Source organism: Drosophila albomicans, chromosome X (assembly GCF_009650485.2).
Source record: "Drosophila albomicans strain 15112-1751.03 chromosome X, ASM965048v2, whole genome shotgun sequence".
In the NCBI taxonomy this organism is placed as follows: domain Eukaryota; kingdom Metazoa; phylum Arthropoda; class Insecta; order Diptera; family Drosophilidae; genus Drosophila; species Drosophila albomicans.
In genome coordinates this window covers 30,970,346-30,997,503 of record NC_047627.2, presented here as the reverse complement: position 1 = coordinate 30,997,503, position 27,158 = coordinate 30,970,346, and the positions used below count along the sequence as shown (strand labels likewise).

The following is a 27,158-nucleotide window of genomic DNA, read 5'->3' as shown; positions in this document are numbered from 1 at the left end:
CGAGTCCGAGTCGGAATTATATGGTAGTTTAAGTTGGGCCTAACCAGTCAGTCAGTCAGTCAATGAACTGCAAATCTGCAGGCAACTTGCGACCAAAAAAAAATTCGGCATCACTCACTACGAATATGCGCTACAAACACTTTGAAATACTCGATGCGAATACTTATAATATAACAAAATAATAAATAATATAATATATAATAGATGGAACAATATTATAATATTAAATTCATGACTTCGAACTTTACAGAGAGAAAGAAGCTAATTTGAAAAGAAGATTGCAAATCTTGATTTAAGATTTTTTCGATCTTAAAAGAAAAATAATCGTAAAAATAAAATTTTTAGGTTAAACAAATCTTATATTCATCTTGATTGAAGAATGTTTTATTCTAGATTGAAAAGTTATAAAGTTTGATGTAGATTTAAGATTTTGGCTACTTGGTTTAATTTTGAAATTTTTCCATTATTGAAACAAGATTAAATTCTTTATGATTAAATAATCTATTGTATATATAATCTTTTTGTAGAATTTTGATCTTGATTTAAGAAATTTCTTTTAACATTCTATTTATAAAGCATTTATGTTAACTTGGCTGTTTTAGGATTACGCAGCATGAAATAAAATTTAAAATTACACAAAAATTATAATAAATGAAATTACGCTTTTCATTGTGTTAAATACAAATGGTTTTAAATAATAAAAAGAATGTTTTATAATGAAGAATCCAATAATATAAATTCAACAAAAAAAACACTTCAAGTTTTAACTAACTGTGCAAAATAAATCACACAAATTTATATTAATGAAAAATGCTAAAATTTAAAGTGCACCTAAAAGATAAAAAATATATATCTGAGCTTGCACAGCAAATTTCTCAAACATCTCTATAAGCCACCCAAAAAAAAAAAAAATTCAACCAAACACATGTCGGCCTAACTCTGCTCTAAGCAGACAGTCCAAATTCCTCTAATGCTTGAGCATTTTCCAGACAAACTCTTCACTCAGAAGAAACCCAGAGCCAACAAAGTCGAGGAGCTCAAAAAAAAATGTATGCACAGAGTATAAAGCAACATCAACAGCAACAGCAAGAACAACAACGAAAGCGCCAAAAACAATTTGTGAATGAATGCAGACATAAAATAACAATAATTTGTGCAAAAAGGCAACAAGAACAGCAACAGCAACAACAAAAACAACAAATGATTTGTGCAAAGAAAATTACTCGTATATATTCCATGTAGCTGCCATATCTAATAACAGTTGTTATACATTCTTAATTTGCTGATTGCCGCCGTGGCTCGAGCTCGCTGACCAAAAATAGAAGCAAACAATGCTAAACAAAACAAAAAAGAAACGAAACAAAAAGATGTGGTCAAAGAAATCGGCAGTAAACATTATTTCGATGCTAAAAATAGCCAACCAAAAATATGAAATAAATATATTTCAAAGATGAGCTCTTATTGATATTTATAAGTTTTATGGACGGCAAGTATAAAAGACAAAATTTATAAATAGGGAATTTTTGTAAATACAGCTAGCAGCTAAAAATAGCAAAAAACACTTTCAAAAATTCTGCCGTTAACAAAAATTTCACTCAAAAAACAAAGGGCGCCCAATTGAATTTTTAAGGTATTTAGGCATAACTGAATATTAATACAAATTATAATAAATGAAAATGCTCCTGCTATTTTTAATTTCGCAATTGTGTATGAAACAGTTTAAGCAATAAATCAACCTGCTTCTAAATTTAGCATATAAACAAATAAGAAAGCTACAGTCGCGAGTGTGCTCGACTGTGAGATACCCGCTATCTATTAATTTTACAAAATATACTGAAATACTCAAATATTATACTCGAAATTGTTAATATATCGTTTTTTAAAGTATACCAAATAATTCCACAAAATAGTAAAATATACCAAAGAGTATATTTAGTATATTTTGTTCTACATTCAAAATATACCACAAGGTGCAAAATATACCATAGATTAATAACAATCGTGGTATATCTCTATCTCTTTCGAAGTATATCTCAATCGGGTGGACGGACGGACAAACAGACGGACATGGCTATATCGTCTCGGTTGTTGATGCTGATTATTATGGGGTCGGAGTTGCCTTCTTCTTACTGTTATATCCATTATTTGCAGCCACAAAGTAATCATACCCTTCTTTACACTATGGGTAGCGGAAATAATAAAAAATAAATCATATTCAATTTCTATTCTATTTATAATTTCACAATTCTATATGTGAAACAGTTTAAGCAATAAATCAACCCTCTTCTAAATTTAGCATATAAACAAATAAGAAAGCTGCAGTCGCGAGTGTGCTCGACTGTGAGATACCCGCTATCTATTAATTTTAAAAAATATACCAAAATACTCAGTGTACTGAAAATTATTAATATCATTCTTTAAAATATACCAAATAATTTCGCAAAATATTAAAATATACCAAAGAGCATATTTAGTATATTTTGTTCTACATTCAAAATATACCACAAGGTGCAAAATATACCGTAGGTTGTATACTATATGTTTTTTAAACAACCTTGATTAATAACAATCGAAGTATATCTCTATCTCTTTCAGTCTCTGAAATTTAGGTGTTCAATCGGGTGGACGGACGGACAGACAGACGGACATGGCTATATCGTCTCGGCTGTTGATGCTGATTATTATGGGTTGCCTTCTTCTTATTGTTATATCTATTATTTAGAGGCACAAAGTTATAATACCCTTCTTTACACTATGAGTAGCGGGAATAATAAAAAATAAATCATATACAAATTCAATTCTATTTTTAATTTCACAATTCTATATATGAAACAGTTTAAACAATCAATCTAGCATACTCGTAAATATAAGCTGATAATGAATAGAATCAATAGCACAATTTCACGCCAATTTGTGCGTTTATAGATCTTGATTTCGCTTGTAAAAATGATGTGCAACAGTTAACACAGCCCCACATATTGTTGTTTTGTTTTTGTTTCGAGGGAGTGGGAGTGGGAGTTGACGACTGTTAATTACCCAACTGACCACAAATGATCTTTGGCTGCGTCAGCAACAAAACGGCAGAAAAAATAACAAAAAAAAAAAGCGCTTCGAAGCGAGCGTCAATTAGAGCGAACGAGCGCCGATCATTAGATGTAAGAAGCAGCAGCAGCAGCAGGAAAAGACAGTGAAAGAAAGGGGAAAGGGGACGAAAATGAGGAGTAGAAAAAATATTTTTTGAGTGACGACGATTGGCAGTGATAGATAGCCAGTGAAGAAAAGAAGAAGAGAAGAAGAAGCCTTGTGGCTTAGACAGTATGATAGAGCGCACTTGTGAGGATAGCTGAATAGTTGCGATAGTTGGGAATACGTTGATAGTTGGATATTGGCATTCAAGCTAATGCCATTTGTGGATATATCAAAGCGGGAGCGGTCGCGTTTAAGTGACTAATTTATGGCCTTTTATGAGTTCGCACTGCGATATGTCACTCTTAAGAGACTTCAGCTTAGCTAGCTGCACGTAATTTAATGCAATTGTAACAATCGACCAATCGAGCCAACAATCCAGTAAACCAATTCGACAATTCAAACAATCAAAGTCATGCAACGGCGTCTTCTTTGTGCCCCGCCTGCACAGCAAAGATGCTTCTGCTGCTACGAAGCTTGGCTCACGTTTTTATACCCGCTACCCATAGGGTAGAAGGGTATTATAACTTTGTGCCGACAAGAAATGTATGTAACAGGTAGAATGAGGCATCTCCGACCCTATAAAGTGTATGTATTCCTGATCAGCGTCAACAGCCGAGACGATCTAGCGATGTCCGTCTGTCCGTCCGTCCGTATGAAACACTGGATCTCAGAGACTATAAGAGATAGAGCTATAATTTTTTTTTGACAGCATTTGTTATGTTTGCACGCAGATCAAGTTTGTTTCAAATTTTTGCCACGCCCACTTCCGCCCCCCTGCAAATCAAAAAAATCGAATAACAAGCGTAATTTTAAAGCTAGAGTTGCAAAGTTTGGTATATACAATAATTACTATAGTAGTTATGATTCCTGATCCTGATTTGGTTGCGATAGAATTGTCGAAGTTATTAAAGAAATACTTTTGTATGGGCAAAAACGCCTACTTACTAAGGGTCTTAGTTGCTTTTGCTGACAATCTGGTATATTGTGCCGTCTATGGTATATTTTGAATGCGGTATATACTTTTTGGTATATTTTTAGTATTTTTGCAGTATAATTGGTATATTTTAGGAATAATACCGCAAAATATACTGCATTTATTCAAAATGGGTAGCGGGTATCTCACAGTCGAGTACACTCGACTGTAGCTTTCTTACTTGTTTTTTTTTTGTTGTTGTTGTCTAATTGTTCAACGCAAATAAGTCGCTGCAAAAATACTCACATAGTGCACCGCATACTATGCCAAGCACCGTGGTGCAGACCTCGAAATTACTACAGAAAATTCAATTTTCATTTATAGCAATTATCATTCATTCTACTTAACAAAACAAATTAATATCGGAATTTATTATCGAATTCCAAAATCGAGTTTACATTTCCAATGAATTCTAACTTCAAAAAATAGAAAGATGCATATTGCAATTTTATACAGCAAAAATATATAATATAATATATTAAGAAAGTTATAGCAATCCAAAACAGCATTTTAAGTTAATGGAGTGACCAGCACAGAGCGCTGATCTCAATTCTATCGAAAATTTGTGATCGATAGTAAAAAGACAATTGGGAGTTTGTATACGACTAATTTGTTAATTAATATTCAAAGAATAAACACAACAAATTTGGGTTATTTCCTTTACTAATAACTTTCTAATGCAGCCCCAAAGTCAATAGTTGTAAACATATACTCAGACTTGCACGCCACGGTATTATTCTATCCACTATTTAATTATTTATATAATTGAAGGAATTGAATGAAAATTAACATCATTTACTGATGATTTAAAACAATATAAAGTAGTTGCATTCAGTTTCCTGTTGCGATGTTCGCAGAACCTAAAAGAGGCGCTCAAACTATCGCTACTTATTGAAAGTGTTGTGAACAAATATAAATAATTGTAATTTGCCATAATTTCTGCATTTAATTGAATTTTCAAAATTTTTGTAAATTTCCTTGTAATGCTAATGCTAATGAATGAATGATTTGATAACACAAATGGGTGCCACTGTGCTAGACACCTGCTGGGGGCCCTGCGACTTTAACTTCAACGACTACGAATGCAACTATTCGTATACGTTACGAGAGAGAGATGGAGAGAGAGAGAGAGAGAGAGAGAGAGAGAGAGAGAGAGAGATGGAGAGAATATCTGTAGGTTAAGATCGTGCAGTGGTTCGCTTCGCTCATTAAGCATGCTTCATTTCTCTGGACGTTTATAGGCCCGTCAACAAGTAGTCTTTAATGTGTCTGAGTGTGTGTGTGTGTGTGTGTGTAGAAGACTGGAACTACACGTAATCTCGGCTCGTTTATCAAAAAAAAAAATCCAAACGAAACGAAACGAAAGAAACATGCTATAAGAGTAGAGTAAAGTTGAGGCTTTTGGGCTGCTGCAAAGTCCGAAATACGCACACTAATTGGCCTAACAAGTTCCCCCTTTTGGGTTGGGAGCGGGGGGAAGAGCTCTGCAGCAGAGAAGTTCAGGGGTTATGGTGAGGATTGTTGGACTGCTGACTGCTGACTGCAGCTGCAGTCGCGTTCTATGCAAATTAGTTTGATTATTAAAAACAGAAGAACACACAGACACCACAAAAACAAATATAAAAACGAGAAAACACTGAAATTTAATTTCTTTTTAAATTTTTATTTTAATTTTCATTTTTACATTTCTCCCAATCTTTTTTTTATCTCAATTCTTAGTTCTAGCGCCAGGCTTCGTTTGAAATACTTTTTGGTGTTCTTATCTTCTTTGCTTATTTGGCATTTTTATGTGCATCGATTGAAGATAATTAATCGAAAATGCAACACAGTATTTGGGTCAGCGGAGCAATCAAATTGTTTCAACAGTTTCAACTCTTCTCTTAAAGGTCATTTACTTATCTCATTCCGCCTTTCGATGATGATGACTATCGATCCCCAATTGTTAAGCCAACAAATGACAAGCATTTCGTTGCGGCAATTGTCGTTCCAACAAACCAAATCTCTATTCACTTCTCTTCTTTGTATTTGTTTTGTTACTTTTAAATTGGTTGTTTAATCGATTTTATATGAGTTTTGCATACGTTTTGCATCCAAAAGCTTTAATCTCCGATAAATTCCTGTATCTACTTTATTCTGTTCTAGTTTCTAGTTTCGTTTTTGCTTTTTGCTTTTTATTGAAAAGTCAATCAATGCAACAAGTTTTAGTGCTCACAATACACAACACAAATGTTTAGGATTAGGGTGAATGACTTTAATTTTAGTCTTTTGTGTTCTTTATTGCTCGCTTTAATATAATTTTACACTTTCAAATTAGCTTTGAACGCTCAAGTTGTGGCTGCTTCTATGGATGCTATTTGATGCCAAGCATCAAAGTTAAGCCAACTATAAAGTCTTGCAATACTTTATATGTATTGACTTCTTTTAGCACTCAAATCATTGTAAACTTAAAACTAAGAGAATTTTATGTCTGAACTAAAAATAAAGCAAATGAAGGAGAGCATTTTTTGCAACTTCTATGTTACAAAACAAGTAAATAACAAGTAACAAAGTTACAGTCGAGTGTGCTCGATTATCTGATCGCTTTTATCTGATCGCAACCAAATTTATAGGAATCATAACTACTTTAGTAATTATTGTATGTACCAAAATTCGCAACTCTAGCTTTAAAATTACTCTTGTTATTCGATTTTTTTAAATTGCGGGGGCGAAAGTGGGCGTGGCAAAAATTTGAAACAAACTTGATCTGCGTGCAAACATAACAAATGCTGTCAAAAAAAAAATTTTAGCTCTATATCTTATAGTCTCTGAGATCCAGTGTTTCATACGGACGGACGGACAGACGGACATGGCTAGATCGTCTCGGCTGATCAAGAATATATATACTTTATAGGGTCAGAGATGCCTCGTTCTACCTGTTACATACATTTCCTGCGGGCACAAAGTTGTAATATCCTTCTACCCTTTGGGTAGCGGGTATAATCAACATTAGAATATAAGAATGCTACATTTGGTATATCAATACTATTTGTTACATTCAAAATATACCATGGGGTGTACATTTTATACCTGATTTTTCTGTACAGTTCTGTTAGTTCTCAAGAGTTTAAAAATAGAGTAAACGAAAGCATGAATTAACTTCTAACTAACAATGAATGTTAATAAATTCTCCAATTCTATCAAATTCTATATTTATATTCCTTGTCTAGGCATTAGCATTAAATCGATAGAAGCAAATGAAATTTGAAGACCAAATCGGTTCGCTTCTCATCGTTTAAGAGAATTTTGTTTTTTTGCTCGCATTCAATTTATTTGTTTTTCTTTTTTTTTTTCAAGTCCAAATCCAGGAAGTGAAAATCATGAGCCTAACTTTGGTTTTATGACTTTTGCGTAGAGCTTGAGGGGGAATCATTTAACGATGGCCACAAGAGCAGCTCTTAGCTCAGTAGCTTATTGGGCGGCTTATTGGTGGCAGCAGAAAGCGCAGTTTAATGATGAGAATTGAAGCTGCTTGGGAGCACATTCTACACACATTTCACACACACAGCAGAGCAGAGCAAACCAAGAAGATGAAGAAGAAGAAGATGGCTACTTCATATGGATCAGAAGAAAAAAAAAAACACAAAATCAATAAAAATGCAACTGACACTTTTAAAGGGGCGCGACCTAATCAAAGTGTCATTAAATCCGCTAGAATGACAATAATCAAAATCCACAAAAAAAAAAGTGTTAACGAGATGAGGAAATGCAATAAAAATGAAAACCAAAAATCCAAAAAAAAATCGAAATAAACAGACGTACTTACAACGAGATATTACAATACTTATAGGTTTTTAAGAGTCCCGCATATCTATTTCAATCGCAGACGGGCCAACACATACAAACATATTTAAATGATAATAGAAAGTGTCAAAATTCGAATGGAACCTGAGAGAGCTGCTGCTGGTATCGAGAAGACAAGAGACAACATCATGCCCATGTATACTTGTATATATATCGACAATCAAAACTGTTAAGAACCACACAAAAGAGGCACGAATTAAAGTTTTATATTACCTAGCAACTACTTTTGGATAGAATACCCTGGTACCCTCCCCTCTCCCGCCTCTTCGGCTTCGGCTTCGGCTCAGCTATAGCTTTTTTTTACGATGGGAGCTGAACAAGCCGCAGCGGAAGTCATTTGTCTGGCGAACAAAAAACAGCAACAACAATGGAGCTTTTGCATGTGCTGTACTTGCCTCTCATTGTTGTTGTTGTTGCTGTTGTTCTTATTATTGTTATTGTTGTTTTACTGTAATACCCTGTAGTCATATTGTTAGTCAATAGTGGGTATCATAAAAACACACAAGCATAACCATAAATCTAAGGAAATATGCGTGAGCTTAGCATGTTTTGTCTATACTATAAGTGGCTCCTGCTCTCCGTCCGTCCGTCCGTCCGTCTATATTTCTTTCCGTTTGTTCAAAGTCTTAACAATCCATTTACCCATACACTAGTCTTTTGTGTTAGTTTACCAAATTATTTATGTATAATATGAATATATTTATAATAATACACTTTTGGTATATTAAAATACTATATGTATTTGATCCACTAAGATAATACATTTTTGTGCTATTTTACAGATTTGATTGTTTTATAGCTGTGACTTTATAATTTAAAAAAAAAAGTAATAAAAAACGTATAATAATACACATTTGGTATATTAATATACTATAAGCTTAATTAATATATATTTGGTATACTCAAATACTTTATGTTTAAGTTATTTAGAATTTTTGATTGATTCACAAACAAATGTGACTTATAATCAAAAAAATAGTGCAGATCAATACTGAAAAAAACAAATGTGAAGCACATAAAATAAAAGATTTTTAAGAGAAGAGGTATAAACAAAAAACCCCGTAATATAATGCCAACTAACGACTACTGAAAAAAGGTTTTTTAACATACTTTATTTTCATATAAATTGAATGTTATACAGCGTCGCAATATAAAATTCGAATTTTATCAAAGCTTTTTTACTTTTATTACAAATCTTCATATCTCAGGATCTTACTAAGCTACTGTTCTAATATTTGTCTCCCAATGAGTTTTTTCTTTCCGCCTCAAGTTCTGAAAGTTTCAGCAAAATCGCTTGACAATCTAGAAATGTACAGAGTATATTAGCTGATCGTGCATTTGCATGTGTGCAATTTGTTGTTGTCACTGAGATTACGTCACAATCGCAACACACAGAGAGAGAGAGAGAAAGAGGGGAAGAAAGGGGCAAACCGCTTGTCACATTTGACTGGGATGAGGAATCGTCAGTTAGCCAGCTGTTGGTCGGTTTGTTGGTCGACTGGCTAACCGACCAGCTGATGATGATGATGGTGGTGGTGGTCCGCAATGTGAACCGACGCTTTTCCCATGGTCAAGAGCATTGCGATACACACTCTATATGTGTATATATAAATGTGTGTGTGTATAAAGTACAGCTAAGTGCGATCTGCCAAGGCAGGGCATAAGAACAACTCAATCAAGTCAACATTTGCGAATCTTGGCTGGGAACCAAGCCAACACTTGCCACTTGCCACTTGCCTGCTGACTGACTGACTGTGACATGCCACTTGCTACTGCTTTGGCTGCGACGGCGACTGCGACAAATGTGAGCTTAGCCAAGAACTCGAATAATGGACAGACACATAGCGACAACAATAATAGAAATTAACCTTGCACAAAGAAATGAAAATACAGCGCAAAAACAAACTTACAAAAAAAAAAAAAGAAAAAAACTAAAAGTCAGGCGATTAGTTGACCGTTTTGCAGAGATAGAGGAAAAAGAAGAGCTAATGGAAATGGCAACAAAACATTCAGATTACACACAATTAGCACTGAAGAACAGCGTGAAATTGTTTGCTCTCAGAGATAAGAGATCAAATTAGCTCTCAACTGCCAGCAATCATACCTAACAATTTTGCGCCAGCTTTGCAGCTGTCAAGGAAGTGTCGAGCCTCGCAGCAGCTGTATTCGCAAGCAATCTCATATAGAACATGGTCCGAAGATTGTCGCAGACGATGAGACTTCTTCTAGATGGAAAGTAAAGCAAATATTCTCAAGCGCCACAATTTAGCTGATTACTAATAAGAAGAGAAACAAGTAATAAAGTGCTCGACTGTTAGATTCAGTATATTCAAGAAATATACTGAAAATATACCACAAATATACTGAAATTATACCGTACAGTAATAATAATAAACAGCACATATACTGAATTTGTATCTCAAAATACTATAATATGCATAGAAGAAATATATTAAAATATACTAAAAATATACCACAAAATATTAATCTATATTAAAGGCTTTATTTAATACAGTATTACATTCAAAATATACCATACAGTATTAAAAATCACAGATTGCCGTACAAAAGCATTTCTTAAATAACTTCAAGAAATATACTGAAAATATACCACAAATATACTAAAATTATAACAAACAGTTATAATCATAAACCGCACATATACTGAATTTGTATCTCAAAATATTATAATATGCATAGAAAAAAATATATTAAAATATACTGAAAATATATCACAAATATACTGAAATTATACCGTACAGTTATAATAATAAACCGCACATATACTGAATTTGTATCTCAAAATATTATAATATGCATAGAAGAAATATATTAAAATATACTGAAAATATACCACAAAATATTAATCTATATTAAAGGCTTTATTTGGTATTTTCATACAGTATTACATTCAAAATATACTATACAGTATTAAAAATCACAGATTGCCGTACAAAAGCATTTCTTAAATAACTTCTACAATTTTATATTAGATAACAACAACAAAAATTGTAGTAATAAATACTGCATTTAATTTCGTGTACCAAAAATCGACTCTTGCTTCAAAATTATCCTTGTTATTAGATTCTTTTCGATTTGCGAGGACGGATGAGAGCATGGCATAAATTATAAGATAATAATAATCTAGATTAAAGCAGCATTTATTTTAAAATGACATAACAAAACATCAGTTGCCCACTTTAAAAATTAAGCAAAGAGACAAACGAGCAGCAGATGAGACATACAAAGATCAAGAATATAGATTTGAATTATATGAAATTTCTAAAAATAATACTAATAAAGACAAACGTAAATTATAAAAGGATACTATTAGAAAGCTTTCTAGTAGACGAAAGTCATAGGAAAGCATCATATCATTTCACAGATTACATAAAGCAAACATAAATTGCAAAAGAAGCATAAGGTGAATGTTAAGTTTATATTTTGTTTTAATATTTGATATTACTTGAAAAATATGACTATTCAAAATAAATAAACATAAAGCTTTTGTAGCAGACGAAAGTCATAGGAAATCATAAAATCATATCAGAATTTGTTTTTTACAAGAAGCAAATATAAATTTAAATATAAAGTTTAAAGTTAAAGTTTTATTTTCTTATAATATGACGATTAAAATTCTATTATAATAAATCATTGTGAATTTTGTCAAATATTCTCCAAGATTACATAAAACTAAGCTTTCGCACAAGTTTTTTAGGCAGCTTCTGCTTAATTTGGAATCTGAAGTTTCCTTAATACACCTGCCAGCAACAACAACGACAACAAGCTTATGGCTTAATGCTTAAATCTTCTTGGCTCATCTCGGACTTGAGGGCTGCTTTCGAAAAACATATTCGGAAGTTCTTTCATGGCATTTTTGTTGTTGTTGAATTTTTTGTGGGCATTTTCAATGCACGCTGCTTTGTAACCATTTTCATTCTTCGTTTTCTTTCATTTTAATAACAGTGACATTTGCCTATCAGCTTCGGGTTCGTGTAATATTTATGTGGCATTTTGTCACCGCTCTGTCCCATTTGGAATGACCTTTTGGGGTTTAGGGCGATACACACACAGAGAGAGAAGAAACACATGACAACACGATTTTAACTTTAAAGAAAATTTAAATTTTAGCATAAATTTATGGCGCTGCTGTCGCTTGATAAAGGCGGCATTCTATGGCCTGCATATCATTTAGATGCGATATACGCATACACTTTATATATATCAAGTATATAAATTCTATAAGTAGTTTATGTATCGGCTGCCGATGAAACGGTACTTTGATTGCTTACAAGTGGCCACAACAACAACAACAACAAAAAGACCGTGAAGACCGCGCTGATAAGAAGTTCCCTAAAACCAGAAAAAAAAACAAAAAACACTGACTAACTTAAAAGAAAATGAGAAATTAAATGAGACGCATGAGAAGAAAATTTCTGGCACAAAATTGCAGTAAAGTTTCCAAGGGAAATTTTTAGAATAAAACACTACTAATTACAATATTATAATAAATCAATTTGTAATTACAAATTAAAGCAAATTTGTGCGCAATAAATGAAATTGAAAAGCGTTACAATTACAACTGATTGGGAATACAAATAATTGCTGGGTATATTTTAATGAAATTGTAAATTTTGCAATAAATGTTTTTCATTTTCATTTCTATTAAATTTATTGCGAGCTAAAGCTGATGTGTAAAATCGATCAAAATTATACCAAATGTTGTGTGCAATTCAAATAATTTCAAACGAATTTGTAATATTATTTAAAGTTTAAATATATTTTTATACTAATTAGTATACCAAAATAGTATTCATTAAATACCTGACAATTACAAAAGGCGCAGTTAAGTGTGCTCGCTACCTATTTTGAATAAAAGCAAAAGAGTGCGTTATTATTTTTTAAATTAACCTAATAATATACCACAAAAATACTAAAATATACCGTACGCTATATTTGGTATATTTATACATTCAAAATATACCAGCTTAAGCTACTAGGAATTATAAAAACTATAGTTTTAAATTTTTAGCTACAAAATCACGCTTGTTATTCGATTTTCATCGATTATCAGGGGCTGAAGTAGGCGTGGCACAGATTTGAAACAAACTTGATTTTCATGCAAGCATAACAAATGCTGTCGAATAAAATATTGTCTCTATCTCTTATAGTCTCTGAGATCTAGGTGTTAATAGGGATGGACGGACAGACAGACAGACATATTTAAGTAAAGTATTTTCGTTGGACAATTCAGGAATATGGCATTAATTATCAAGCAGAATTATCGTCTCACATTCTTCATTTAAAAGCATTCACCTAGCACTCTTTTTTGTCTATCTATCAAGCTCTTTAGTCCGCACAACTTTCGTAGAATTCCTGTGCTAATTCATTCACAGAAAGTTGCTCCAGCTCCCACTCTCCCCCCTCTCATCCCTCTCTCTCTCTCTCTCCCACTCTCTGTGTATTCTTTTGTCGATGAAAGAAGGGAAAAACTTGTCCACTAAATAAGAATTAAGATCGTCGTCGTTAGTTAGGCTTGATTTTTCGTTTGTTTGCATGTTTATTTGTTTTGTCTTGTGCTCTACTCTGCTGTGGGTTGAGAAAATGCAGTCGAGTTAAGCTAAGCGATCGCATTTATCATCCATCGAGGAGTTTTTAAGCTTAGACCATCGCCAGCCATGAATGAATGAATGAATGAAAAAAGAAAAAAAAAAGGGACTGAAGACTGTATTTTTTCAACGTTGTTCTTTTCTATTTTTGTGTTGCTCTTTTTTTTTATCAATCAGACGCCCTGCGGTGCAGCGTGTTGACGTCTCTCTTATTACAACAGCATCATTATGGGGCATTAGAGCTATTAGTTTATTATATGGCTTTTTACCCATTCCCATTCCAGCAACACATTCTCAAGACGAGTGTCACAATAATGAACTGATTCTTTCACTGGGAATTTGCCTAAGCCTCTTTACATTTTAACATTTTATAGTTGATAGTTGATAGTTTATATATCACAAAGTCTATGCATAAATAACATTTATGATAATATAATATGATGAGTTTGATGGCGAAGCTTCTTAGCAACAGGAAGTTATGCAGGAAATTCGCCATTTAGCGAATTAGCGGCCAAAGCACATGACACAATTAAATAGCCACAGACAAGAGACAAGAGACAGAAGACAGAAGCCAGCTCAGGCCAAGTGACCGGAGTTCAATTATAAAAGCGTTCATGTAATCTCAAAGTCAGAGTTAATGTTTTTTTTTACCTTGAACATTAAAAAGACCCCCATTCCATCACACACACACACATACAGTGTTGATGCTTTAAATGCTCAGTTACTGTGAGACTCAGTTACTTCGAATACACAAAAAAAAAAAAAATACACTCGCAATCGCAATCGCACTCGCATGTTGATTACCCGCTTTGTTATGTTCTCTGGCACCCAAAAAAAAAAACCAAAAACTACTCCATTCCCATTGCATAATTGTTGCCAAACGTCCAAAAAAAAAAATTCAATGGCCAGAAGCTAGACAAATGTTATATAAGAGCTCGAGTAACAGAAACAGAAACAAAGTAACTGGCAAAGTTTTTGTTGCAAGTGCTCGACAAGCAGTTAACCTATATTTTTGTTCTACCAAAATTTACTCAACAATTTTAAAAAATACAATATAAAATAATATTTTCTAATTTTTCAACAACTCCATTATATTATTTCATATATTTCAATAATGCTTCCAGAATATTATGATGAATGAATATATGAATATGAATATATGTATATGATTATGGTCAATTAAATTTATTGATATTTTGTTACTTTTTCAGTTATTTTCCACATAAAGAATATAAGAAAACAATAATATTAAAAGCTTTATTTAATGAACAGAAAATATATAAATTTTTAGCACATCAAAATTTAAAAGCATTTTTATAATACAAAACCAAAAGTAAAAAATAATACCATTCAAGCTTTTTTTAAAAAATGAAAATAAAAAAAATGAAAAATCTAACAATATTACTTTCATTATTACAATGTATTTAACAATGTTAAAATGTCAGTAATATTGTTCTTAATATTCTTGAAATTTTGTGACTTCAAGTTTCATGTTTTGAGACTCATATTCAAGTTGAAAATTTCATTTATCCTTATACAAATCAATAATACGCCCCGCCATCAATTTCTATGCTTACAGGGTATAACAGGCATTAGGAAGAGAGTGGAAATGAGAGTGTACTATGATGTAAAACTTACACAGAAAATAAAAAAGACAACATTATGGCCCTGCGGTAATGACAACAACAACAAGAACAATCAATAACAAGTGAAATACAGCGAAGAAGAGGAAGAAGTAGAAACACAACAACAACTCTCAGACCTAGCGAAAATGTTCAAGTTGGCAAAAAAAAAAAAAGCAAAAGAAAACAAAAAAGAACTTACCTAGCACTAGCTATGCATGACAAGCTAATACCCTGGAAACAACAATACTTAAACAGAAAAAATGCAAAATGTAATCAGGGAATTAATAAAATAACAATTAAGAAAGCTAAAGTAAAGCATAATCGACTATTAGATACTCGATAAAGGCAAAACATTGTCGTATTCATTTTAAAATATATCAAATGAATAAAGGCTATATAGAAAATAAAATAAATAAAAGTGCCAACAAAATAATAATTGTAAATTCCTCCCAACACTTTAGTTCAAAAACGAAGTATATAAAACAAATGTAAATTAAAGAATTAAACGAAATTTGCTGTATTGTCTTAGGAAGTATATAACCTGTAGTAAATATATAAAGGGTAGTTGCTAGCGACTTAGTTTCAGTGAAAAAAGAATGCTATAGAAATCGCTTCCAACAGTCAACTAACTCAAACATTAGTTAATTCAAATTTCTGCTTACATTTAAACCCTTATCAACAGATATTCGAATTTAATGTGCGGCAATTACAAAAAAAAGATATGACTAACTTTTGGATTAAAGCCAGTGGAAAAACTAGTTAGTTTTTCAGTGTTTTCAGTAGTTTTCTCAGCTAATCGAAACACTTAACGTGGCGCAAAGCAGAATGGGCCAAAATAGTCGAGCCACTTATTACCACACAAGGTAGCTCCGACCAAAAAAAAAAAAAAAAAAACAACTACACTACGGAGGCAGACACTAGTCGTGTTTGACTTCAAGTACACACACACACACACACACACACACATCCAGAGAGGTGGAGAAGTAAGGAAAAAAAGAAACAAAAAAAAAAACAGCCAAAAAGCAAACCAACCGACAACAACGTCGACTGCACGTGATACATTCATCATGAACTTGAATTTGAATTTAAAGTTTAATGGTAAATCCATTGTTGCTGTTAGCATTGTTGTTGCTGTTGCTGTGGCTGTGGCTGTTGTTGTTGCGACCCGTTGTCTGTGGCAGTAACTTCGGCTGGCAGGCAACAATTTGCGAGCACTTGCTACCATTGTTAGCTCAACTCAACTCGACTCAAGTCGACTTGAAAGGCGTTGCCCACGGGCAGCTCGGGCAAAAATATTTAGCCAGAAATGTTGCAGCAACAAGCAACAAGCGACAACAACAACAACAATCGTTGTTGCTGCCTTTTTGTTTGCTCTTGTCACTTGCACTTGTTGTTAGCTCTTTAAAATCTTTCTCTCTCTCTCTCTAACTCTCCGTCATGGGATTATCTCTCAATCTATGCCATCACTTGTATAACTGTCGCCACAGCGTGTGCCACGCCCACCACAACTGCTACCTGGCACTCTACGCCCACGCACAAAATATGCAAAGATCACGCCCCCGAAAAAAACAGAAACAAAAAATGCAACATAAAAATACCGAAACACAAGTTTGTTGCCTAAGTCTTTTGTTTACTTAGAAACGAGAAAAGACTTAAGCAACAAACTTGCACATTTGCACAAATTCCTTTCGAGCTCTTCGCGCTGCAACAGCCAAAAAGGTGACACAAAAAACAAGTAAGAAAGTTACAGTCGAGTGTACTCGACTGTGAGATACCCGCTACCCATTTTTAATAAAGGCAAAATATTGCGGTATCATTTTCAAAATATACCGAATATACTAAAAAATACTAAAAATATACCAAATGGTATATTTGGTATATCGATATAGTACACCATTCAAAATATACCATAAACGGCACAATGTGCCAGATTGTCGGCCAAAGCAACTCAGACCCCTAGTAAGTAGGCGTTTTTCCCATACAAAAGTATTTCCTAAATAACTTCGACAATTTTTATTTGATCGCAACCAAATTTTCAGAAATCATAACTTCTATAGTAATTATTGTATATACCAAAATTCGTAACTCTAGCTTTAAAATTACACTTGTTATTCGATTTTTTTGATTTGCGGGGGCGGAAGTGGGCGTGGCAAAAATTTGAAACAAACTTGATCTGCGTGCAAACATAACAAATGCTGTCGAAAAAAAATTATAGCTCTATTTCTTATAGTCTCCTAGATCTAGGTGTTCATACGGACGGACGGACGGACGGACAGACGGACAGACGGACATGGCTATATCGTCTCGGCTGTTGACGCTGATCAAGAATATATATACTTTATAGGGTCGGAGATGCCTCCTTCTACCTGTTACATACATTTCCTGCCGGCACAAAGTTATAATACCCTTCTACCCTATGGGTAGCGGGTATAAAAACACACGCATTCAATAAATCTGATGTTGGCATGTGCAAGTTTGTTGCCTAAGTCATTTGTTTTGGCACTAGGCTAGCACGTTCGTTGCCTAAGTCTTTGCTGCTGCAAAGTGCTTGGAAGTGCAAGTTCGTTGCCTAAGTCTTTCACTTTAGTTTCAAATTAAGTTTATCTTTCAACTGCAGTTAAAAATAATACAAAATAACAAAATGGAAAAAATGGGAGAAAAATTAATTTAATTTTTTAATTTTTGAATAATAAAAAAATTTAGAAAACATTTATATAAAATGTATATAAATAATTGAAAATAATATAAACAAAATGGAAAATTTGTGAGAAAAAAGCCTTAAATATATATATAAAAAATATATATATAAAATAAATGTTAAATATAAAAAAATAATATATAAAAAAAAGTAAACTATAAAAAAGTGCAAAATAGAACAAAATTTAAAATATATAAACAAAAATAAAAAAATATGAAAAAAATAAATAATAAAATATATAAATAAAAAAACAAAAGAGAAAAACAATATAAAAAAAAATAAATATATTTTAAGTACATATATAACAAATTTAATTTTTGAATAATAAAAAATTTAGAACACATTTACATAAAATGTATATAAATTATTTAAAACTAGGCACTAAATATTTAATAATACGAAAACATTAATTAATATTGAAATAATACATACTTATAAGAAAATTAAGCAATTAACTATTCAATAAATATTTAAAAATAATAAATACTTAATGAAATACAAATTTGTAGCTTTTTAACATTGTCAAACTATTATTGAAATGGAAGACTTAAGGATTAATGAAATATATAAGGTAATATAGAATACTGGCGACTAATTAAAGCATATTAATTCGCTCAACGTTTTGACGTTGCAATGAAGAAGAAGAGTAATGGAATTTAGCTTGATATATGTTTTAGTTGTAATAGTCGATTTAATAAGCTACGACATGGGTGATACGATGATCAGATGAGATAAGATAATGGCGCAACAAAAGCATTGCACGTTCAGTCAAGAAATATCTAGTTATCATACACACACACACACACATTGAGACTCAGACTGTGCCTACCATATGTGCATATGTGATATGTGGCCCATTCTGAGCTTGCCTGATTAATATGGCGAACAGGTCGAGTAGTCTAAAAAACAACAACAACAACAACAAAAAAACTACTAAAATAAAACAAAAACGTGCACAGCGCGTCTCGCAACTCTTGAAGGTACAACGACATTGTCAGAGAGACGACGACGACGACGACGACGAAGGCAGAGCTCGAAGTGGGGGCAAACATAAATAAGTGAACACACATATATAGATATATATATATATATATATATAGTACAGTATGATACAGGGCACAACCGACTGGGCAGCCGAGCTCTTTAAATGAATTATGAATTAAGTTTTTCGACTTGATGGCCACGTTGCCAACTAATTTCGACCTTGCATACAATTTTAATTAAATTTTTGTTGCTTTTTTTTTTGTTTTTTTCGTCAATTATTATTATTTTGTGTTTTTTTTTTTTTTGGTTTTTGGCATCGAGGAAAAAATAAAACAAAAAGAGGTGTTGACAGTGCGACGATGAAAATTTTGTAATGTGCAAGACGTGAGGTGCACAGTGCTTAGTGCCTCTTGTTGTTGTTGTTGTCGTTGTTGTTGCTGGTGTTTGCTATTTAGTGTTATTGTTATTGTTAGTGTGTGTGTGTGCTTGGTTCTTGTCGCAACTTCAACTTGAACCGCAAAGTGTCAGCTAGATAAGCAACAAAATACAACATTGTCAAGTTCAGCACACAAAAGTCAATTGCCAAATAGTTGGATAAGAATGCCGGCCACAAAAGCAAAGCAAAGCAAAGCTTGACTAGCAAATACCCTTGAATGGTTGCTTGTTAAATCAAATTAAAATAAATTACAAAATAAAGAAAAACGATATTATTTAAAAATGAATGAATAAAAAGAAAAAAAAGAAATAAAGAAATAACATAAAAGATATACAAATAAAAAAAATTTCTTTGAATTAGTTTAGACAACAGCAAACCAACTTAATAGATATAAAAACTATAATAAATAAATAAAAATACAAGCAAAAAAAATCATTAAAAAATAATATGATAAAAAATAATAATAAATAAATAACAACAATAAATAACGTATAAATAAAAAAAAGAATAATCATAAGAAAATAATAAAAAACAATGATAAAAAACACATTGTTTGAATCAGTTTAGATAATAACAAACCAACTTAAAAGAAATAAAAAGCAATAAACAAATAAATAATAAAAAAAAGAATACAATAATAAAGAAAATTATAAAATATAGAAAATTACTATAAACTATCTAAGTCAAAATATAAAATAAAATTTATTTTTATACAAATAACAAACAAATTCTTTCAATCAGTTTAGACAACAGCAAACTCACTAGAAATAAAAATTATAATAAATAAATTAAAAATACAAACATGAAAAATCATTAAAAAATAATATGATAATAAATAATTGAAATATAATAAAAAAATAACAATAAATTAATAACAGCAATAAATATATAAATAAAAAAAAAAATAATTATCAAAAAATAATACAAAACCATGATAACAAACACATTCTTTGGATCAGTAAAAGAAATAAAAAAAAAAATAAAAAGCAATAAACAAATAAATAATAAAAAAAAGAATACAATAATAAAGAAAATTATAAAATAAAAAACAAATGTATAATAACAACATAATAAAAAAAAAAATAATACATCAAAAAATAAAATAAGAAGAGAAATAACAAACAAATTCTTTGAATTAATTTAGACAACAACCAAAAACCAACTCACACTAAATAAAGAATAACAATAAATAAATAAAAATAAAAACAATAAAAAATAAAATAAATCAACACAAATAAAAATAAATTATTGGGATTATATTGGAGTAAACAAATCAACTATTATAAGACTTTTGGTTGGCAATTTCGGTACATTTCCTTTCCATCATTTCTTATGCTAAATTCTAAAACAGGAATATCGGAATTTTTGCTAAATCGAATTTGCCAAATTTATAATAGAATTACAGCCCACGAATCTGTATTAGTGAAAGAGTTCACATAAATAAACGAGTGAATATGAAGATACAAGTAACTGTCTAAATTAATGCATGACAAAATAGCTTTACTAAAAAATTGTCGATAGGACAAACTAACTAAGTCAATCAATAAAAAAACAAGTAAGAAAGTAGAAGGGTATTCGTAACTTCGACAATTTTTATCTGCTCGCAACCAAATTTTCAGGAATCATAACAACTATAGTAGTTATTGTATATACCAAAATTCGCAGCTCTAGCACTAAAGTTACGCTTGTTATTCGATTTTTTTTATTTGCGGGGGCGGAAGTGGGCGTGGCAAAAATTTGAAACAAACTTGATCTGCGTGGAAACATAACAAATGCTGTCGAAAAAAAATTATAGCTCTATCTCTTATAGTCTCTGAGATCTAGGTGTTCATACGGACAGACGGACAAACGGACATGGCTAGATCGTCTCGGCTGTTGACGCTGATCAAGAATATATATACTTTATAGGGTCGGAGATGCCTCGTTCTACCTGTTACATACATTTCCTGTCGGCACAAAGTTATAATACCCTTCTACCCTATGGGTAGCGGGTATAAAAATTGTAGATAGAACAAACTATCTAAGTCAATCAATAATAAATCAATATTTTCAGCCCTTCAATATTATATTACTTTACATCAAAGTTGCCAAGTTTGATAATCATAAAGGCAGCATCAACTTACCGATCTTATCAATCCCATAATTTGCCTTCTCGAGCAGCATAATATTTGAAGTAACACTGCAATAAAAGTGAAAAGTAAAAAGAATGCAAAACAATTAAAGCCGAAAAAACAATTTCAGTTTCAATTAGAGAAGCGAAAAATAGATGAAGAAAAAAGTATAACAAAACTAAACATGTTTATAGATTCGATAACGTACGAAAGTTGTGGAAAGTAGCTGGAAAAAAAGAAGAAAAAAAAACCTTTAAACGTTTTTTGTGCATTGTTTTGCACAGCATCAACTGGGGATCTTCGTTGCAGCACTTGGAACATAAATTAGCATATGTAAAAGAGCACAGAACAACGTCTCTTCCCCTCTTCCCACTCCCCCCTCTCAGGCTCTCTGTCTGTCTGTCTGTCTGTCAATGATATATACTATATATATTGGCAGTTCATTACGGGCACAAAAAGAAAAAAACGCACACTGCGACCAAAATAGACACAGAGCTTGAGGGGGGGGGGGGGGGGGGGGGGGGGGCGGAGAAGTAGCAGAGAGGGTGTAGGGGAGGGGAGGAACGTACAAAATTCCAGCGTCAGAAAAAAGTGAAGCGTTCATAAAACGGCACAAAAGGAAACAACAAACAACAAACAACGACAGCATCTGGAACTAAAGGAACTCTTCGACAAAGAGGATGCTATAGATGATGGTGACGGGGGGAGGAAGGTGGGTAAAAGGGGGGAGGGACAGACGAAACGGGATCCAAAAGCGAAAAGCCAAAAGCGACAAGCGATGCGACCAAAGATGTAACCAAAGTCCAAGCGCAACTTAAGAATCTGCAAAAGCGACTCAAAGAACAGGCTGCTGCTGCTGCTGCTGTTGCTGTTGCTGTGGTTGTTGCTGTTGCTGTGGTTGTTGCTGTGGTGGTGGTGGGGTAAGGCTGCAACTTGGTTCGTTTGGGTTGGGTTGCTGCTGCTGCTGGGACTGAAGACTGAAGACTGAGGACTGAAGACTGCGATTGGAGTTCGGCTTCGGTCTCGTCTTCAATCGCATTGTCGCTGCTGCTGTTGTTGTTGTTGTTGCTGTTGTTGTTGTTCCTTTGGTTGTTGTTGTTGTTGTCAGGCGTGTGCGCCGTGCGCCGTGAATCCGCTATAACAGTGTTAGTACGTTAGTAGGTATACAAACAGGTAAAACAGGTATTCCAGCCCGCTCTTCATTTACTTTTTTTTTCTCTTTTCTTCTTCTTCATTGTATATTTCTTCTTACTTCACTTTACTTTAGCATTATTTTAGCGAAGCAACAACAACAACAACAACGACGACGAGCACGTCGCCGACGTCGATGACGACAATTGAGCAAATAAAGATAAAAGTAAAAAAAAAGACAGAGAGAGAGAACGACGACGACGACGACGGAAAGAACAAGTAAAGGAAACGAAGCGCAAGAAGAAGAAAAAACATTACATAGACACGGAGCATAGACAGAGCAAGAGAGAGAGCGAGACAGAGAGAGAGAAAGAGAGGTGGATAGCCAGTGCTCGCTGGAGGTAAACAAGAGAGTACGAAGGTCCAAAAAAGAACACATTCTTAAAGACCTGCAATTACCGCACAGACACACCAGATGATCATCATCATCATCATCATCATCGTCATCGTCAGAGTGCAACATCATGATGATGAGGCGCAAGGCAGGCAAAGTTAAAGCCCAAAGCATTAATAGTGTTATAGGCTCTATGCTCTGCGCTTTGCTCTGCGCTCTGCGTTCTGTGTACGCGCTCATGCGCAATTTCAAGTAACACCAACACACACATACATACACACACACACACTCACACACTCGCACACTTGCTTAGAGATAAGCAGATACACGCAGCCAGCGCAAGAAGTTGGCAAGTGGCCCTGGTCTAGGTCTGGTTTATTGACCAGGATTAACTAACTGGCCAACGCGTTGCACAAATTAGAAGACCAATAAATGAATACACAATAAATACTACACAAACACAATAGATAAATTAATTAGAGTGCCAATAGTAAATTACAAAATTAGGAAATAAAAATATAATAAAAATAAATATGTACACCATAAATATCCCAAACGAACTAAATAAATGAATTACAATGTAAATAGTAAATTAAAAAATTACAGAATAAAATAAAAATAAATACACCATAAATATCCCTGACAAACTAGATAAATGAAGTAAAGTGTAAATAGTAAATTAAAAAATTAGGAAATAAAAACAAAATAAAAATAAATACACCATAAATATACCAAAAAAAAACTAGATCAAAGATGACTTAAAGTGTAAAGAGTAAATTAAAAAATAATAAAACATGCATACTAATAAAATTAATATAAAAATAAATACACAACAAATAATAAATAACTTATATAGAATTTAAACAGAAAATCAGAAATAAAGATATATAAAAGAAATAATATTAAATACAAAACTAAAACAAAAAAAAAAGATTAATAATAAAGCAAGTCAGGGAAAAACAATAAATATAACAAATAACAAATAATAAAAATATAAATTATAAATACTAAATTTAATTTAATAATAGGAAATTAATAAAAAAAGGAAATTAAAAAATATAAAAATGAAATAAAATGATAATAAAACAAGTAAGAAAGTTACAGTCGAGTGTGCTCGACTGTGAGATACCCACTACCCATTTTTAATAAAGGCAAAATATTGCGGTAATTTTTTCAAAATATACCGAAAATACTATAAAATACTGAAAATATACCGAATGGTATATTTGGTATATTGATATAGTACCGCATTCAAAATATACCATAGACGGCACAATATACCAGATAGTCGGCCAAAGCAACTAAGAGCCCTTGTAAGTAGGCGTTTTTGTCCATACAAAAGTATTTCTTTAATAACTTCGACAATTTTTATCTGATCGCAACCAAATTTTCAGGAATCATAACTACTATAGTAATTTTTGTATATACCAAATTTCGCAATTCTACCTTTAAAATTATTCGATTTTTTTGATTTAGCGGGGGCGGAAGTGGGCGTGGCAAAAATTTAAAACAAATTTGATCTGCGTGCAAACATAATAAATACTGTCGAAAAAAAATTATAGCTCTATCTCTTATAGTCTCTGAGATCCAGTGTTTCATACGGACGGACGGACAGACGGACATGGCTAGATCGTCTTGGCTGTTGATGCTGAACAAGAATATATATACTTTATAGGATCGGAGATGCCTCATTCTACATGTTACATACATTTCCTGCCGGCACAAAGTTATAATACCCTTCTACCCTATGGGTAGCGGGTATAATAAAGACGTATGTACATAACAAACTAACAAAGAAGCAAACAATTAAAATCAAAATAATAACTTATAAATAACATATTAATAAATGCAACATAATTTAAGTTAAATGACTTAATAACGAACAAGAAAGAAAATAATTTAAAACACAACTGCGTGGTATTAATTTTAAAATATACCAAATGAATATACCACAAATATACTAAAAGTTTACAAGGTGTGATATTTGGTATAATGTTGTAGTATTACATGTAAAATATACAAAATTGATATACTTAAAAATGCCAACAAAATATACCAAAGGTAATTTTTGATATATTGGTATAGTATAGTACATTCCAAATATACCATAGAGATCAAAACATACCCATATTGTGACTCAGAGTCAATAAGGCCCGTAATAAGTTCCAATACCTATCTCATTCCAAATTCTTCATACTATTAAAAAAGAGATTATATATCTTCTCAAAACATTTCGAATAAATTTGAACTAACATATAAGATGACGACACAGAATATTGAAAATAAATTGTGTTTTCTTTATAATAAATCTGTGGCTAAGAGAATCCTGCAAACAAAAACAAAAAATGGCCACATTCCAAAGGATTATTTAATTGAATAAATTAAGTGGATGGCGTGCTGAAGAGTCTAACGAAAAACGAAAAAACAAAAACCAAATACACATACAAATTGCCTTGAAGAAATCGCTGACAACAGACAACAGGATTGTTGCAGTTGTTGTTGTTGTTGTTCTTGGTTGTCGTTATCGATGTTGTCGTTGTTGTTGTAGTTGTTGCTGCCTTGCGAAAGGGCAGAGCACTTGCATTTGGTTAGGCAGCGGCATTTGAGTGAGAGTGAAGTTGTGGCGCAGGAACAGCGCAACTGCAACAACAACAACAATTAGTTGAAGAAGCGCTGCTTCTGCTTCTGCCTCTGCTTTTGCTGCTGCTGCTGCCAAAGTCAGAGTCACAGTCAGAGTCACAGTCAAAGCCAAGAGCCAACAGGTATCTGACGCACTTGCTGCCATGCTCTCTCTCTCTCTCTCTCACACACTCACTCTCTCGCTGCTTTGCACTCGCTCTCTCTATAAGTTACTCTCTCACGCTCTTCGCCTTACTCTCTCGCTCTGGCTGATCGCTCTCTCTCTCTCTCTCTCTCTCAGCGACTCTTTCGCCGCATACAGCTACAGAGTTAGCTGTAAATTTGTTACGTCGCCGCTCAGCTCTCTTTGTGTGCGTATGTGTATGTGTGTGTGCTACAGGTGTGCGCAGTGCGGCGAATTCGCTTCGTCGCTTCGTTTGTCGCCGCAGCGCTTACATCACACAAAATCGACACGCATACACCGGCAAAGTGTGTGAAATAACGTTAGTTGTCGTTGCCCTCGCACGCGCATTTGCCAAAGCGAGACAGAGCACAGTGAGAGTGAGAGAGATGAAGAGAGCGAGAGAGTGAGAGAGCGAGAGAGAGAGCGAACTCACTCGCCGTAATCTTATTGCCATTCTAAGCGCGTTCTAAGCGCTCATTACAAGCGGACGCTGCCTTTGCTGCTTCTTCATTTTTATAGCCGCCTCACGCACACACACACACACACACGCACACATACGCATGCGCGTTGCCAACTATTTTGCCGTTTAATTTCGCTTATATGGTACTTATTGTCGCTGTCGCTGCTGTTGCTTCTTCTTCTTCTTGTTCTTGTACTTTATTCTTGTATCTACGCTTCTTCGTAGCTGCACACACACTCACACACACACACACACACACACATCGAGTGCGCTGTCGATAATGATGAAATGAAATGAAATTCTTAAAGGTTCTCTTTGGCAAACGCTGCAAACGAACGACTTAGGCAACAAACTTGCCAAAGCCGTCTAGCATATTGCATTGCAATTGGAATTTTACGACCAACCACATTTCAGATTCCAAGCTATACAATATTAATACCGCATTTTTAGTACAAGAAAATTGGTTTTCACATTTTGAAAATTACTTTTTAAAAAAAATAATACTATAGGTTATAATATACGTCGATTTTGTTAGTCTATCGTTATTATAAACTGTAAAAATTACAAATATTATGAACAGCTCGTATTCCTTAATTTCTTATCTTCTGATTTGTAACTGAAATTAGAAACAAATGTTCAAAGCACTTTCTTCAGCAATTTTTTGTGCTTTTCATTTATTTTGCATTAAAAGAATTTTCATTTCTCGATATGCTACAAAAGACCTCAATAAATAAGTAAATAAGTTTTACTTTTAACTAAAGTGTTGATAGATCAGGTTTGACAAACAAATGCTGATCATCTATCTAATTTTATATTATTTTCTCAATAAATTCTGTTCAATACAATATTAGAAATAGTGTTCTGTTACTTAGAATATGATTTTCTTGAATGCTTTAATGAAAGAA

At 33.0% G+C, this 27,158-nt stretch overlaps 1 long non-coding RNA gene across 2 annotated transcripts in view; it reads right to left on the bottom strand.

The window, feature by feature from the left end:
* Nucleotides 1-27,158, bottom strand: part of LOC127565473 (uncharacterized) — a 106,321-nt gene that overhangs the window by 52,786 nt on the left and 26,377 nt on the right. Inside the window, exon 3 of one of the 2 annotated variants that reach the window (XR_007954780.1) lies at nt 21,478-21,533. The exons of the other annotated variant lie outside the window; for it this stretch is intronic. This is a non-coding gene — a long non-coding RNA (uncharacterized LOC127565473). Of the gene's footprint in view, nt 1-21,477; nt 21,534-27,158 lie in introns of those variants that run through there. 2 annotated transcript variants of the gene reach the window in all.